This window comes from Nylanderia fulva, unplaced genomic scaffold (genome assembly GCF_048542155.1).
Source record: "Nylanderia fulva isolate GAGA-0341 unplaced genomic scaffold, ASM4854215v1 Scaffold51, whole genome shotgun sequence".
NCBI lineage: Eukaryota > Metazoa > Arthropoda > Insecta > Hymenoptera > Formicidae > Nylanderia > Nylanderia fulva.
This window is the reverse complement of record NW_028190599.1, coordinates 168,914-185,145: the sequence shown is the minus strand read 5'-3', so window position 1 is coordinate 185,145 and position 16,232 is coordinate 168,914.

The window sequence follows — 16,232 nt, the reverse complement described above, 5'->3', positions numbered from 1 at the left end:
AGAAGGATGCGATATTGTGTCGTATACTAGTAGAATAGCTGTTCTCTCATCGTTTCGTAGTGTGTAATAAAAAAAAACGTACAGAAGCGAATTCAGTATCGCGGAAAAAAATTCTTTAACGACGTAACAAATTTATAATTGGCACAATGTTAAATTTTAAATCAAATAGTATCTCGTTAATGCGATTAATTCGAACTTACGAATATCGCGCGCGAATCGTCCTTCTTTTTACAGCGTACATGACGTATTATGGAAATATCTCGAAATAACGCTCCGAAGAGAAACATTTCATTAATTCCAGATTTATTTTACGTTTCCTGATTCCGTGATTCTGAAACATATCCGTACCATTATTCCAGTGCGATACTTTACTTTTTTTTTTCGATTATGTAACGACCGTGATCGCTCGATCATTAACTCTACTAGAGGTCATGGTAAGCTCTATTCCCTCGGATCAGAAAGTAACAGTAGAAAAATGTCGGCACTTTGTATTTTTTTTCTGTCAATATGCAAATGAGAATATACTTCCAACTCTCATCTTCATTCGGCATAATTTCCATATCGACATAATACAACATAATACAAGAAATATTTTATGCACATTACAAATAATAATGTTAAATAAAATTTTTGGAAGGAGCAAGATTCTTTTTTGTTAAGAGAAGTATAGGGTGCAATATTAAAAATAAAATTAACTACGCGGGAGAGGTTTATAAATTTTCATCGATTTACGATGAGATAGAACGACAACAACATTTGCAAGTTCGCGGAAACGAGTGCATCTGAAAATGCAATAGGCCCGCGCGAGACCAGTCGAGCGATTTCACAGCTCGGTAGAGGCTTTGTCTATCGACCGCCAAGTCGACCATAAGCTACTTGACAAACTTCGTCGTGACTAATTCCAAACGTAACTCGTCGCATATCCAATCTGTCTCTCGACTCGATGCAACGCGAAACCGCATCGCCCTTGTATTTTCCATCTCGCGATTCCAGACGCACACCGAGACACCCGTCTCTCGTCGTCGTCGTCGTCGTCGTGACGTGAGTGGTCGTGTTCGAGTGTACGCACATGGACGTAGTGTGCGTGCAAGTGCATGCTTTGCGGTGCAATACGAAAGCCGTGCGTGCATCGTTTCTTCGCGTGTATGTGCAAGTGCGTGTCTGCACGCGAAGGAAAACGGTTAAAGAGATGGAGAGAGAGAGAGAGAGAGAAAGGAGAAGAGAGGTCCCCCATGTTTTTACGTCGGGCAGTACTCGCATGCAATGCAAGTGCATTTCGACGAACGGACGAGTCGCGCAGACAGGAGCGTCCCCATTCTAGTTCGGCTATCTAAAATCGACTAAGTTTACGTAACCGCACGAAACCTGTCAGCCGACATTTCGGTGCTAACCAATGGCGAACCGATGCGCGCTCGCTATCTCTCTCTCTTTCTCTCTGTCGCTCTCTCGGCGACTTATATTACGCCGGTCTTTTATTCCTTCTCGGATTAGCCGGACACCGGCGATCAGGAACCGCAAGGGCAGACTTGACTTGCCGCCTTCTCGCGAAAATCAACGTTTCTCCTCGCGACCGATCGATCGTCGCCGACGCGCCACTGAACCAGATGCGAGAACGCGATCGATCACGATTCGGGGAATTATGTGCGCGAAATGTCAGCGATGCAGCCGTCTCGAAACTAAACCGCGTCATTTTCACGCACATTAATAATGTTCAACGTTATTGTCCCTTTTGCGTTGCGCTATAATTGCTTCGGACCGGCAAATAAATTCATTTTGGATATTAAATTTATATTACATCTAATTTGCCCTAGATCTACTTTCGATCTTAAATAATGTAAGTTGTTAAAATCAGAATTGTCTTAATTAGGATAATATTAAATATAAATTACGTGTTACGTGTTATGCATCAGAGAATATTCGACCGCGTATCAAAAATATATTAAAACTTACCTTTTTTTTTTTTTTTTTACTATATATGAAAGTGTATCTGTCATTTTTATGCCAGAGGAAGACTATTGATTATCTTATAGTCTTTAATGTGCAGACTGTCAGGCAGCCAACCACCAACGGAATTTAATGATCGAATTCAGTTGGAATATACGTATATAAACTTGACTCGCGTGTGAGACTGACGCAACTACAAAGCATTTGCACCGCGAGTAAACTAATTAACTGTGGATTTTGCGATTTGCTATCTTTTTTTTTCAAATTACACGCTTGTCTATCAAGTAACCGAAGCAAGGTTAATTAAAAGGTTAATTAAAATTTGCTTCAGTCATATAAATGTAATGAATCTTTATGTACAAAAAGAATCCACATTAATCCACATTAGTATTGTGCAATGAATATACAGGTAAAATACAATATTAATTTATTCGAAACAAGCAATTCAAATATGCAAGATTATGTCGGGATAGATGGAAGAATATGTAAAAATGCTACATAAGAATCATTTTATCCGTTCTCTAATAGGTACTTCTTCTTTTTACTATCATCACCTTTATTTTTTTATATGCTCGATTTTGATATCGAATATACAATTTATATAATTTGCCAGGTAATTTGCCATAATTTTGATTACACGATACAATAAATGATGGTATTCCAAACAGCGATTTGAAAAGATCATTAAACTCATTAGATCTAATATATATTTATATATTTTTTTACGATGATTATGAGAGCAAAAAGAAGCGCGCGTTTATTTTTATTGGGCGCCTCGATTTGTCGTAAACAAACGCTCTGATGTACATATACATGTAGTTGTTTATATTTCTGAGGGAGAAAGTACGCTTTTATTAAAAGCGAAAGGACTCGCCGCACGATTCGTTGCCCCCTATTATTTCCATCTATCAGTCGCACGCGAATTTTGCGTCGCTCCCGGGTCACTACGTAAATTTGGCGTTTCATCGATGGCAAGCGGCCCCGCCGTAGCCGCGGATGTCGATATACACATATATGAATATATATATATATATATATATATATATATATATATGTATGTATACACTACGTGGCTACGTCGGAGTCAACAAGTTGTTCGCAAGCGGACCAACCCCTTCCCCGACTAAATTCCACTTCCTATAATTATTAGACGTCATGTATCGCGCCGCTGCCGACCAATTTAGAGCGGGGCTGACGCGATGCATCGTAACCTCCGTGTTGATTTTCGTGGCGCGTTTCAATTTTGCATTCCCTGCCTTCTCTCCACGTGATTTCGTCTATCCGGTGGATCGCGGCGGTTCTATTGTTTCGCGCTCGAGTTTTCGTACACACCGCCGTATATATACGTGCGTTATATCACGGTACACGCAGCTCGTTACCGAGCGAGTAACCGACTCCAAGTAATTTATGCTCGACGATTCTCTTTTTAATAGACGGGCGAACGAGATTCTATTTTTGTTTCCGCGAGCTATATTTCGCGAAAGAAATCAAAAGAGACAGGTGTGAATCGAGTAAATTTCTGTCTCCTTGAACCTTTATGATTCGAAATGTTTATAATGATAAATGATACGAGAGACGAGAGGAGAAAAAAGAACGTTGCGTAAAGGTAAATTAATAAGTTAAGAGTTTAACAAGGCTCTGTAATATAAATATAAATTTAAAGTGTAAGACAAGCAATAAGAGCCAAATCGCGGATGACAGTGCGTTATTCCAACGAAACTAAATTTTTTTCCGTTAGAATTAAATACCTGTGCACAAGGCACCAAATTTTACTTGGTCATGGCCAAGATTTAAAATTGGAATAATCTCTACAAGAGATTTAATTCCATACATCCCCTCTTCCCCCCTAAGGAAATAAATATTTTTCTCTCGCATTTATTCTCACAGGTATTTAATTCTAACGGAAAGTATATTGTGTATCAAGTGCGGAAAGTTGACAATTGGTCACGAGTGCGACCACCCCATACGAGTGAACAATTGTCAATCCGCACGTGATACACATACTATTTTGTATTACAAGTGCAGGCAAAGTGGCTTTGTGCGCGAGGTGGCCGATCGCACGCCGCCATTTTGCGGCGGCCGTAGGCAATGGCTTTGAATGCGACTTATTCACTCACCGCGTCGCCGCTAGATGGCGGCGTGGGAAATCGGCCGCTTTCCGCACAGAAAACACGCACACAAAGTGCCACTTTGCGTGCACGTGTAATACAAAAAATTTCAGTTTCGTTGGGATAACGGACTGTCATTCGCGATTTGGATCTTATTGCTTGTCTTACACTTTAAATTTATATTGAAATTAATAAGGCTTATAATTAAATGAATTTGACAGAGAATTTGACGGAAGAAGACACGTGCCGCGAGCGGGATTCGTCGTTAACGGTGCACGCGTATATAACCGTGTGTAAGGAGGAAGTCACGGAGCGAGAAAACGTACCGTCGATACGTTTCTTTACACACCTATACGCGCGGCCAGGTCAACGGCCTTTCACCTCCCGACGAGGAGATATTAATTTCAAGATTTTTTGTCGACCTTCCCCTTCGGCCCCGTTCTCCCTCGCGCACAATCCCGATACCGACAAAAGCGGAAGAGCTCGCGGCCGGGGCATTAATTTGCAAAGTCGTAAACAAGACGGCGCGCTGTCGATACTTTTAATAAAATGCCAGCAATTAAATTGCGCGGGCACCAGTAATGGTCGTGACGAGAGAAAGAAAGAAAGAAAGAGAAGGGAAGGGAAGGGCGGGTCGAGCGAGAGAGCGGTCGGTCGGGTGAAAGGTAATATCGAACTCGTATTTTAGGTGGACGGTGATAGGAAGAGAGGAAAGGACGAGAGGGTGAAAACGGGTGGCAAAGGCGAGCGGAGGAATCGAAGCTCTCTGACGGCGGGTGGGGTCGGGAAAGAAACAAAAAGGAACTCGCGGGAACAAAAAGAAAGCCGCGTCTTTGGGGGGTAGTGGTAGTTAACCCCCACCCTCGCGTACGGTCCGCGACAACCCTCCCACAACCCTCGTGCCCTCTCTTTTCGCCCCTTCCGCCGCCTTCCCAGCCCATTTCCCTCTTCCTCCGGTTCTCGTCTTCTCTCTGGCCCTCGTCTCCCCCTCTTCTTCCGTCTATATCTCCTCGTTTCTGAAATTTTTGAATATCCGATCGATAGGTAGCCGCTCTCGCGCTGGGAAAAAACCGGGTGGGGAGGCACCGAGATGAGTACCGTCGGAACCGCCGCCGTCTCTCCCACCGTTCTCCTCTATATCCGCGTTGTTTCAGACAAGGTTTATCCGTATTTCATCGCAACGTGTCTTCGAATTAATTATTCGATATCCGTCCGCCGCTTTGCGCGTTCGTTTTTGCCATTCGGAAATGCTCGAATGCGAAGATATAACCTTGCTGCATCGGGGGTTGCGTACGTTACATAATTACTCGTTACTGCGTTATATATATATATCCACGCGGGAATACCTGCGATATCGTTTTATCACTAAACGTATATACGAGATAAATGTACGACATTTTTTCAAACAAAAAAATCGATCGATTCTTTTTTTCGCGATACAAAATAATTATACGTCGAGTTATTTGGTAAATAATCACGAAATTTCGTCTTCTCGTGTACTTTCGCGACACCTGTGGAACTTGGAGTATCGATCCGCGCGATCAACTATCAGTGTGCGCCTCCGCACATACACACACACACACACCCGTTCGGTACTTTGCGCGACTTCTTCGAGGCTGGTTGCACGCGAGAATATTATTCATAAGCGCGAGTCTCTCGGTAAGTTTGCGTATATGCAGTATACTCGGAAAACGTTGTACGTATTCGCGCGAGGACAAATGTGTCTCGCAGAGAGAGAGAGAGAATCCGATCGCGCGGTTAATGCGCTTGAATTTCCTCCTCGCGTCGGCGAATATTATTCATAAGAATGTGAAGTTTCTCGGCGTGTGTGCCGAGAAACAACGCGCGAATATCGAAGTAACCACCTGTCACGCTTCCGAGATCGGGCTCTAGGGCTCTACTCCCGGGGTCCTCTACGTCGCGCGTGTTTCACGTATGGACAATAATTTCACCGCGCGCGGTCGTTCGTTCGATCAATTCGCGGCTATAATCAAAATGCGGTCTTATAAAAGTATCGCTGCGCCGGCTGGCTAGCTGGCTTTTCGTGGGACAGACACCACGAGCCGGGAAATCCAGTGTGTATATCCCGTGGCTGAACCCCCGTTTCGCGGGCCGTTTCCGCGAATATATATATATATATATATATGTATATAAATAATCGATGCGTAATGCTTTTCACCTTTGCATATAGTTTAGTATAGGGCCTAATAATATACGCAATTCGTATGGAATCGTATATATTTTTTTCCTTTTTTTTTTTTATCGACTGTCGAAAGTCTCGTTCTTTATTAATCGGTTTTAATAATTCGCTCTTTTTTGAGAGCGACCCCGACTGCAGCGTGAATAGGGATTAATATGCGGTGTAAATCGGTAGTGTATTTCGGCGGTATAAACATATTTTTATATTCACAACGTGTAATTAAATCGATCGGATGATTTCTCGTTCTTTCTCCCACTCGTATACGCGATGTTTTTAAACCGTACGTACATAGAAAATGTATAATTTTTTTTTATAAAACAAAAACAGAATGAGAAAAACAGTAATCATTGTGTCGACAAGTTATCGCCATAGACGGAGGCTGAATTATTGCGAGGCTCTCGCGACGAGTGCGCTACTGAGAGTGCTCTTCTCTACAGCTTATCGCCGTCTCTCTCTCTCTTTCTCAATGTCGCTACGACGTAAGATGCAGATGCACAAAGAAAACGAAATATTCGGAAGTGCGCATTTTCATTTGCCAAACGCGCCAAGGGGATCTCGCGGGAAACGCGTTGCAGCGCGAGAGTGCATCGAGAGAGTGCAGCGGCGACGCGTCGCGAATTCGAGGGTGGGAAAACGCGACGCTTTTCATCGGTCCGCTATCCAGTCGTCTTCGCGATGGGATTCACGTCGTTGTAGAAAAAAAGCGCGGTGGGGAGAGGGGAATGCACTCCTATTTCGGAGCGTTTCATAATTGAGACCGCGCGTGGAGGCGGCGAGAGCGAGGGATCGATAGCATTTTTTTTTTTCGGGGTAGGGGGTGGCGCGGGGACGGGATGCGACAGGAGCAGACGAGGGGGCGGGGGTAACAAGGGGGGTTCGCCGCTCGTGCGACACGTCAACGTGCGTGGCGCGATACTCGTATAGCGGCAACGACGTGCGAAGAGGGTGCGCGCGTAGATATATATATATATATATATAGGGGTAGGGAGACGACGTGGGGATTCGGGGGGTCGCCCAGGGAGGGCTTGCTTTTCGACAAAGAGGCGACGACGTTTTTTTATAATTGCGTTTTTAATTTGATGGATTCTTTGATGCGTTTCGTCGTCCTTTCCCTCGCGGCAACGGAGTTAGCGGGCAAAGGAGCGAGCGAGAGAGGGCGAAAGAGAGGGGTGGCAGGGAGATCTCGGTTGTGTGCACGCGCGCGCGAACGAGTGTAAAAGGGGGTGGGAGGGTGGCACACCCCTCCCTTCTTCTCGCTCTCTCCGTCTCCCTCGTTCTTTCGCAATCTGTGCGACGCGCACGTGTCTTTATCTCTCCGTCGTCGGCCGAGAAACAGTTTCCCTCTGTGCACGAGCGTATACGAGACTGACGCGTCGGTCATTGTCCGTCTCCCGAATTTATTCTATTCGCGTCTTAAAAAAAAACCCCGCTTTTTCAAAATCTCTTTTCAAACGTTTCTCCCCCTCTTGAAATTTATATTATAATAAGACGGTATCGCTCTACGATTCTTCCACCCTTCTCGCTATTTTGAGCGCATTATGTCTTGGACAAAAATTGTAGACAATTTTCGCTCGGTATACAAATCTTGGAAATCTTTATAATTCGCCTGAAATCTACAATTTTTCTTTTTTTGTATCGTAATTGATTTAATGAGAATATATATATATATATATATATATAGGTATGTACGTAGACGCACAATAGACGCGTCTCTTACAATTTATCTAAGAAATAAACTATGTTGCGAAAAGATATGTCAAAGCGTACGCGCATTCTTTTTCAATTAACATTCATTTCTGTACACTTTTAATTTCGAAATAAATTTATCGCGTCACATAATCATTAATTATAATGTATCCTCGCATTTGTGGAATGTTATGAAGCGAATGATATACATATATCACGAGAGATTTATAAAATTCCGTAAAAAGTTCTAACAATATTGTATTATATCATTTAAACGATATGTAAAAACGTGATATGTGTTATGAAAAAAAATATATTAGGTAGAAATAATTGTGTTATATATTCCGAAAAAATTATTAGCACAGGAAAGCTATTAAATCGCGCAAATAGCGCAATGCGATGTAGCTTAATAAAAATCTCGTTGACGCGAGTCCGAGTTCGTGGTGTGATTTTCTCTCGTCGAATCATAATTAATTTTATCCGATGTGCATTATCCCGGCGGCGCGTGCGCGCGTATATGTAACAGTACGATGTACGCGTGTGCAGTTCCGGCTCGTTTTGAAATTCTCTGGAATCGCGAGTGTGCGGGTGAAACGAAGCGATTTTTATTGCATTTCGCAACTCGGTATATCGCGGCTGGAAATTGCGCCCAAACATTTTGTTTTACAGTGTGTTTTCATCGTCCCTCTTCCATTATTCTTTCCTCTTCGGAAAGTCTCTCTCTCTCTCGTTTCCCTCTTTATATATCTCTGTCACGAGAGATGCCAACCGACGCCTAAATGTGTCCACATTCCCACTTTTCTCTACGATGCATTTCGCGATGCTTTTATATATTCGCGCGCCAACCAATAATTCGCTTCTCTTCGTCATTGCGGTCATTGCGCGCTTTGCGATTGACTCGAAAAATTGAAACAATTATACGTCGCGACGACAAGAACTCTTTCAATCCATTCGAGCGCGTGTCGTACATTTTTACGGCGGGATTTTAATAAAATCCTGGCCTGGTTGATGTTTGCTCATCATTAACGGCTCGGAACGTGACCGAATGCGGCGATTCGTCGATATATATCGAAAGTAGCTATATAGCGGGTTTTACGCGCGGATAAGAGTGCAATCCGATCGATTCTCGACGAGTCGTCGTCGTCGCTTCTTCCTGAAACACCGATTTCGATCGTACAAACTAATACGGGGGGAATAATTATCAACAATTACGAGAGCGTATGCAAAGCCTTTCCTACGGAAAACAACGGACGGTTAACGTTACGCAATGCGTATATATCGTTTAAAAAAATACACGAGAGCGTCGATATTTAATTTCTACTATTAGACGCTCGTCAATCAAAATTCGCCAATATCCACGAGTTTGTATGTATTGGTAAATTTATCCGTAACACCGTCCGCCGTTATACGGAGGATATCGCGTTAAAATCGTTGCACATTAATTTATCGCTGATTTCGTTTTTCGCTTTAAAAACAAGCTCGAGCGTAGATCGCCATTAAATTGTCATAAAAGTATATCGATTGAATTTTAACGACGTGCCCGCGCTCTGCGTTTTCATATCATCGCGAGCGTTATCTTCCACTTGCTCTTCAAGCTTGTTTACAATATATATATCGATAATAATAACAATATCGCTGCAATAATTTTCTTTTCAATCTATTTAGGAAGCAAGCCTTCCCGTAGAAAAAACTAATAATAAACTTGGATAAATATCTAGAACGCTGACAGCAAGGTGTATTCTTCTACAATAGTTTTAAAGTGTCTTACTTTCACAAATCCCTTCCGAGTTTATTTTTTTTTTTCTCGCTACAAGAAAATACATATTACAATTTTGTCATGAATTTAGATATACGAAGAATATCAATGTCGAAAATTCTTTTGAGTCAAAAATGATACAATCATCATTTTTTACATAACATGTTATAATTATCCATAATTTATTTTAAGCATGAAAATTTACAGTTGTTAAGAAACAAAGATAAGTCTTTCGTTATCGATTGTTGAGAATTTATACGATTGCGATGTAAATTTTATACGTCTCGCGAGAAAATACAGCGAAATGCCAGAATGCGTGGCTGGCAGAATTTCACACGATCAACGCTCTCGTGCGAAATTAAATCTCGCGCCGCGCGTCATACGGGGAATAAAGTGGCGTCTGAAGTGTTGGGGACGTATCCCTCTTAATGTCGCGACGCGACTATATTCTTGTAAGAGTTTGTAAGAAAGACGATGGTAGAAGAAACGGCTCGCCGGAAAGGAGCGGAAAGTAGGGGCCTAAATTTACTAGACACCCAAAGTATAGTCGTGTAAGCGTGTATGGAAGAAGAGGAAGGAATGAATAACAGAGAAAGAGAGAGGGAGAGGGATATCAGAGTAGGTCGGAGGAAACTCTGTGCATTGGCGGTGGTTTAGGGTGGCAAAAGGAGGACAGAGGGTGGTGAGGATGGTAGTTGAGGAGGGAGGGGGCGAGGAACGAACTGTTGCTTCCCGAGCCGTGCCACGTTGAGTTGCTTCCAGAGTGCAGGATTCTCGAGAGTCTCGAAACAGGATTTAAGCCTCTTTACCATCCGCGAAGGCTATCGTTTCCTAATATTCCGTGGCAATTTTCCACAAGACGTTCCTCAACTACGTATAATCGCGCCGTGTCAGTTTGCTTTTAATTCTTCCTTTATAATTCGCCGGGGAATTGCGATACATAAGATTGTAAGATCGATAATTTTAATCGGAGGTTTCTTTTTTTTTTTGTTTTTTTTCTCGTTCGACTCTTGGCCGGATTACTCTGCGATTTATACAAGCGATCATTGTTGATGGCAATGCACGATTATCGGGCAACGTGAAATTATACGAGATTGAAATTATATTGATCGCATCTTTTCGCAAAGAATATCTCCATGTAAACCCCTCATGTCAAATTACATAAAATTATTTTATACAAGAGAAAAGTTCAGCGCCTCGTACGATTCTAGATTCCATGCGATCCGCAAAAAATAACTCATTGCTAATTTGACGATCGCAACGCGTGGTGCAACGTCTCTGTAAACGGATACAAACGGGCGATAGGGAAAGCTATATGTGAAGTGAAACAGACATCGTGGCAGAGGGACAACACTGACATCGACCGGCAGTCGGTCAATTGCTATGAACTATCCGGACGATCCTCTGTGTTACTCAAGAGAGTAACATAGTAAGAAAGGAGGGGAGTGTAATTCCTTCCTCTCTTCTGTTCCCTGCCACTGACCCGGGATTCTCTTTCTCGGTGAACGATACGCTACGCATCGTGTCGAGAAGCTCCGTAGACATCGCGCGTGCGACGTTACATTTTCTTAAAGAAGATAGTCACGCATCGTTCTGCGAAGCAGAAAACGAAAAATATCCATTTCGAGAATAAGGTTCGCCAGTAATAATCGATAAAAATCTTTCCTCAATGGTAAAAGTCGACCAAACTGGCAATCATTTATTATAAATAATTAGTTAAAATACAACGTTTCTTGCAGCCCTTTTCAAGTAAATCTATAAAAAGTTACATAAAAATAATTATAATTTTAATACATTTCATCGCAACAAATAATTATAAATTCATATACAAAAATATGTTACATACCAAACGTAAATGCATAATAAATTAATACAGTAAATCAAATTCACTGCGTACCACCGACAATTTTCACCATTGTTTTAATGAACAATGTATAGAATTGACAGAAGTAAGCGAGAAATAAATAGATGTTAACAGTTAGCAAGAATCTTAGTCGCTGCGCGTTAAGAAAATCGAGACAAAACTAATGTGTCTTTCGCAATCTAAAATCTCGTAACAAAGTCAAATATAAATAAATAGGTAAAAATAAAAATAATTTAAATAGCGTCAAGAACACGATCCCACTAAAATTCTCCGTATCTTTCTGTAAATTAATGCCTTTACTTTGTTTTTTTTTTTTTTTTTTTTTATATAAAACATTCTTTTTTATATAAACACAATTCGCACATTCAATTTCATACACGACATCGGTTCTTTTTAAGTTGTCTATCCTATCTTTTCCTCTTTTTATCAGTGTGTCTAATTATTTTTTTATTAATAATCCATTTTTTTTTTAAGAAGAATATTGCAACTTTTTTTCTAACATTTTCTGCTATTAATCTTCAAACATTGAAAATATGTGACCAAGATATTTTGCGAAATGGCAATCGCAAAGACGTTATCTAACACCTGTCGCGATCGCTGCGAGGAACAGAATATATATATGTATATATATATCTCATCGTGGAAAATCGATTCGAGACCTAGGGATCTTCGTTCAATTGGTCTTCTTTCGATATCGTCCCGGACGTGATTCTTATCGGCGATGGTTCTGCCTTTGGCAACAAGTTGCACCAGTGACCCCGGACTATAGAATGCCTTTGTAAATACTCGCTGCTCTCGTGCCTCTTAGAAATCCTTTGAGATTTTCTCGCGAAGCTGCGCATCGCAGCAATATTGCAAGTGTACTGTGCGCGCAACTTTAGTGCCACGATATTTATTCCGGTGATGCAACAGCGTCCTCGTCGTATTTGCAATATTAACGACCAGCGTGGTTGCACCAACGTGGTTAACTCTAGCTAAATAAGTTTTTCTTTTCGATCTACGTCTATGTCACAGAAGGTAACTCTCTCTCTCTCTTTCGTTCTCCTTCTTTCTCTCCCTATGTCTTTATAGAGAGCAGGATAGAGGAAAAACTCGTATTATTAACTCATTGTCAGATATATTAGATAAATGTGAAATTATATATGGTTGTAGGTTTATAATATATAATTGAAAAAAAAAATCGAACGAAATTACATTTTGTAATTTCTTATTTATCAGTCAAAGTGTAAGTCGTTTAAAGTGAAATCGATCTGAGAAGCTTCAAGTGCGTATATAACTGAAAGTATATAAGAAATCTTTAACCGCAAGAGCAGTCGAGAATTGTCGCTTATTATTAATCAAAGAATAAAAATCGTGGATATATATCTTTTCACAATTTATATGATTAATATACCGATCAAAAATTTATGAAAATATAGCTTTCTCGTATATAATAAATATATATATCGTTAATTAAAAATTATTATTTCCAAGTGAGCAATTTTATCGTCGGATAAAGTGATTAAGGTACACGTATGAATGCGTAACAACGTTTTAAATAATAAAAGCTCAGACGAATAAATTGTCTCTTATCGATCGTTATATAAATATATATATATAACAATCCTTTGTACATAAGTTACGTAGAGCTTCGCTTAGACGGCATGCAGTAAGTGCAAATAAATAGCAACAGGAGGGTAAAACACCTCGTGTCGGCCATTGAAAGGCTGAACTAATCCGCATAATATCGCTCGTTTCGCGAGGCTCTCCGCGCTTCCTCGCTTATAACAAAGGCTAAAAAGGGGTAAGTGGGCTTCGCTAATGGCGCGAGGGTTTCGCCAAAGCCGCCCTCTCGCTCGACATTCCGCTCTTGATAACCGTAATCTTTTTCTTCTCCCGCGAGCTTTCGTCGCGACGGAAAGAAGCACATTCGAGAGGATTAATATTGAAATATATATATATATACTTGGCGCAGAATCTCTCTATACGCGTGCAAAGATGGGTGCTTTGCGAGTACAAGTCGGTACTGTCGTTGTAAATAAAGAAATTTCTCTACGCCTTTGTTGCTATTAATAAAATTGAAAGTGGCTTAATTTTAAGCAACTAGATACATTCTAGAGAGTGACATATTCAAATGCAATCCAGAAGTAGATGATATAAAAAGAAGTTGGACCAGAGGTTAGCGTCGGGAATATGAGGAGAAGGTATATACGGATGAAAGAAGAGAAAAAGCGCGAGACGACGAAAGCAGGATGAGAGAGAGAGAGAAACATACACAGGAGTACCATATCAAAGGGGTGGTGGTGGTGGTGGCGCTAAGGGAGACGAAGGTGGAGAAGCACGGTGGGAGACGCGAACGGAGAGGAAGGACGTAAAACAAAGTAACGACGAAATGCACTTCCCCCCGGTTCCATCCCCCTCGGTCACCCTCGCGCCCACTCGGCGTTCACCCGGAGGGAAACGTCGAACGAAACGTTAAAAACTGGGGGTGAAGAGGAATGAGAGGGGAATGGGGGATGGGATGAGGCGGGCGTGCTAGGTGGTGGCTCGTCGGTTCGTGGGCCCCGTGGAGGCGCGAGGCGGAGGTTGGATGAGAGGGTGGGTTTGCTGTGGCAGGCGGGCCACCCTGGGAGGTTGGCGGGAGGTTATGACAGCCGAGGTATTGAGCGGATCCTTCGTTAAAAAAACGAGAAGCACCGCGCTGAGGCGTGCGGCAGGGAGAAAGAGACGGCAGAAAGGGAGAGTGAGCGAGAGAGGGAGAGCGAGCAAAGGGAGAGCGGCGGGAGAAAGACGGAAGAGGGAAGAGAAAGAGGTTGCGGGAGTGGAGATGGGGGATGTGGAGTGCACGCCACCTCCGCCGCCGCCGCCGCCGCTGTTGCTAGAGGCGGCAGTAGTGGTGGTCCAAGGGGTGAGACCAAGTAACCGAATCCAACGCACCCTTGCTTCGCGCCCATCGCCACCCCCAGCGGGGAAAAAAACCGAGCGTACGGATCTCCTCCCCTACTTCTCTTCGCTCTTTCGCTCCTCGACCGCCCCCGACTGCTCTTCCTGGAACAGTTATACTATCGTCTTCCTCTTTCTCTCTCTCTTTCCTGGCCGCTCGAGGCCGCTCTATCTTGTTTGCTCATCGGCGGGTTCCTTCCGTCTCTGAAAAATATTTTGATGTGGCTGGATAACGCTGCGCCCCGGTGCGACTACGAATCGAACGGCACAAAAGACCTCCCGGCGCGACTCTTGATTACTATTTTAATTCCATCGACGTACCACGGAGAAATGCGCCCGACGCTAATTAATTCTCTCCCGTGGGTCCGCGAAATTTGCAACAGCTACGAAGGAGGGAGAGAGGTCGTCCGCGATTACCGCGAGGAAAACTTGCTGACCGTGGATATTAAACTTCAACGTCAGGCCGTCGTCTTCGATGCCCGCGAGCCGTATCGCGCCTCGATCAAAGACTTCTTAATTGAAAGAAACGCGGAAAGCAATTTCGCGAGTCAATAAGACCATGGAGGAGCGTGGAGGATACTATGCGCTACCAGTCAGTTTTTTTCTCATTCTTTTTCCAAACTTGCTTTTCAACACTTTTGCGAAATTCAATACCAATTTAAATACGAAACAGAGATGCTAATTACGATACTTTGATATATTTTTATCAATATTTTGAGAGTTGTACACAGATTACGCGGAGGAGAGTTTAGTCGGAGGAAAAATCCGTTGAAGAAAAACTGACTTTATTATTTATTTTTAAAATCAATCGATATTTTATGCATGTTTTCGAATCGGCTAATTTCCAATTGACGCTAATGGAAAGAAATGCGGTAATCGCAAATAATATAATTATAGATTTTAATTTTTTATTGTATTTCGTTCGAAAATTAATTGCGTACTTGAAAGAACATTTCTTTTTCAAACGACTGAACTAGACAGAATGCAAATATAATTATTGCAATATTAAAAATAAAATTTGGCAATCCGATGCGAAAAGACGAGAACGAGGATGGAACGGCCCGGGGTGAAGCAGGGTAGGGGATGGGACGAGAATCGAGAGTTGGTTTGTTCATCGCGCAATGGAAATGCACGCTGGACACGGAAACGACGGAAGGGAGAGGAGCGTGTACACGGGGCGCTTTCGCGTAATGGGAAAATCGATTAGGAGCCGAGCGAGAGGTAAGGTGGCCGGCCAAGGTGTCGCGGATACGAGCGCGCAAGGACTGTCTGGTCCTTCAGCCCGATTCCGTCGGAAGTTGCTCCGAGATTTTCCGATAAGAGGGAAAGAGGCTACGATACTTTGAAATTGATTGTAAAATTCTTCTTCGCTCTCTTTTCGCACATGGAAATGTGCGTCGTCGTAGAAATGATATAGAGACACCCGCGATCTCGCGTAAATAGGGTTGTTGTGTCTCGACGCGTTGCGCAAGCGAACGCGTGTCATCGGAATCGCGTATTACGAGACGCCGTCGTTGGCATTCGTAAGAATCGTAGAAATAATATTTACATATTCATAGTAGTAGCGCGTGTACACGCGTGTGTGTTTGTGGATTCTACTCTGGCGGATTGTGCGCGAGATTACACCCGCCTTGCGTTTCTTATCGGTGACTTCCGATGACTCGGTGCAGTTTCATAAGAGAAGAAACAGTGCTTTGCGATAACAGCTGAATCGTGGCACTATTTACAGACTCTATATTTACAGGGATCGAT